The sequence below is a fragment of the Cibotium barometz genome, chromosome 49 (genome assembly GCF_041138505.1).
Source record: "Cibotium barometz isolate CiBa-2024 chromosome 49, ASM4113850v1, whole genome shotgun sequence".
Lineage (NCBI taxonomy): Eukaryota > Viridiplantae > Streptophyta > Polypodiopsida > Cyatheales > Cibotiaceae > Cibotium > Cibotium barometz.
In genome coordinates, this window is record NC_141094.1 from 46101116 (window position 1) to 46103296 (window position 2181).

The window sequence follows — 2181 nt, forward strand, 5'->3', positions numbered from 1 at the left end:
TGGCGCTTTGTGATTTACCCAATCCGTACCTCATGCTTAAGACATGAGCGTGTGGCTCGACATTCGTCAATCATACCAATAGTTCTGGGGCATGGAACCGCAAGGTGGCTTGGCAGTAGACCACCGCGTGCATATGAAAGAAGCTGTGGTGAATGTGTGGAGTATGGCGGTGAGTTGTGTTGTGAGGGTGGATAGGGGGACAATAGGTTCCACATCCTGGAGTTGCGGTAGATGTGGTTGGAGTAAACAAGGTCAAGCTCGTGATCAAAGACGACCTGAGTGTAATGTGAGATGGGGGGAGGTGGTGGGGAGGGACGGGTGGTGTGCAGGTAAGAGTGAAAGAGAGGTAGGCATGGTCAGCTTCAAAAAGGGGTGGTAGAATGGAGAAGTCGGGGATAAGGTGTGCCAAAGCCGTCGGAGATCCCATAAGGTAGTCCACAGTGCTAGTACCTCTTGAGCGAGGAAGGAGAGGTGAGGGCGCCAGAGGAGGGCCATCGGGACATCCCATTATAGATAACAAGGCAGCTCCTAGCTCTAAGAAATATCTCCCGGACACTGTGACCTCCTGCAGCCCTGTGTCAGTGATGTCCAGCTCCTGTAGTCTGATAGGGTCGTCTAGATCGAGTAGTGGGACCTGCTGACTTCCCGTCTTGGCGTTGAAATCCCCGAGTAGGAGGACTTCCCCTAGGTGTGAGAACTCCATGATATCCTCATATAATGGTAAGTACGGTGACTAGCCATGCTGTGCGGCGTAAGGGGAGTGGCGTGGTGCAAAATAACACACAGTAATGTGGATGACTCTGTCTCACTGCTAAGCTGTAGCCGCACCCAAAGATATCGTGCATCCTCGTCCTTCCTGACGATGCTGAGAATCTGTCGGAGATGGGATCTAAAAAGGATAGCTACCCCCTGGAGCCACGTACTCCTCCTGATGTGCGGGTCTCGCCTCGAAAAGTTGACTCCCACTCATACCCGCCTACGTATGGTAAGCCCCTCTCAGGGCTCTGATGAGTCTCTGTAAAAAAATTTGACATCCCTACCTGTGAGAATCTTGCTCAAGCCTCCTGGATTTGACCACAGCATGCCATTGTAGTTCCATACTGCCAATCCCAGGTGTTTGGTCTCATAGACCCCGCATCCCTATTGGGACAGCGCTCAGTGATAATGACTCTACCATCCCTGTAGATAGCCCACTTGCCTGCTCTGTGGGCCTCATGAACAGTCACCATCGCCTTTGAGAGAGAGAGAGAGGGAGAGAGAGATAGAGTAGGAAATATTGAGAGAGTTAGAGAGAGTTAAAGAGAGAGAACTAGAGAAAGAGAGACAGAGAATTAAAGACAGAGGGAGAGAGAGAGAGAGAGAGAGAGAGAGAGAGAGAGAGAGAGAGAGAGAGAGAGGGTGTTAGGGAGAGAGACTTTTACTCTCTATAATGAGAGAGTTGTGTAATTCGAAAGAAATAGAGCTCAAATAGAGAGGGTTAGAGAGAGTAAAGAGTATGAGAGGGTTAGAGAGTATGAGGTAGAGAGAGCTAGACAGAGAAAGAGAGTTAGAGAAAGGTAAAGAGAGTAGGTTAGAGAAAGGTAAAGAGAGTAGGTTAGAGAAAAAGAGTGAGTGTTAGAGAGAGAACTAGAGAGAGAGTTGGCCAATTCGGGTGAAATACAAAGAGTAAGAGAGAGAGAGAGAGAGAGAGAGAGAGAGAGAGAGAGAGAGAGAGAGAGAGAGAGAATTGGCCAGTTTAAGAGAAATAGAGAAACGTAGAGAAAGTAAGAGAGTTAAAGAGAGACAAAGAGTGAGTGAGAGTGAGATAGAGAGAGAGTGAGAGAAAGTGAGTGCTAGAGAGAGAAAGAGAGGGTGAGAGTTAGAGAGAGAGTTGGCTAGTTTAAGATAAATATAAACAGTTAAAGAGATTGAGAGAGAGAAAGAGTTGCAAAAGGGAGGGAGAGAGAGAGAGAGTTAGAGAGTGAGGTAGAGAGAGAGAGAGTTAGAGACTAAGTGAGAGTGAGCGAGGTAGAGAGAGAGAGAGAGTAACAGAGTTTGAGAGAGAGTTAGAGAGAGAGAGTGTGTGTGTGTGTGAGAGAGAGAGAGGGATTTTAAAAAATACTTTATTTTATTAACGAGTCTTTTTAAAGGGGAAAAAAGAGAGGAAAAGGAAGAGAGAGAAAAAGAGGGGAGAGAGAGATT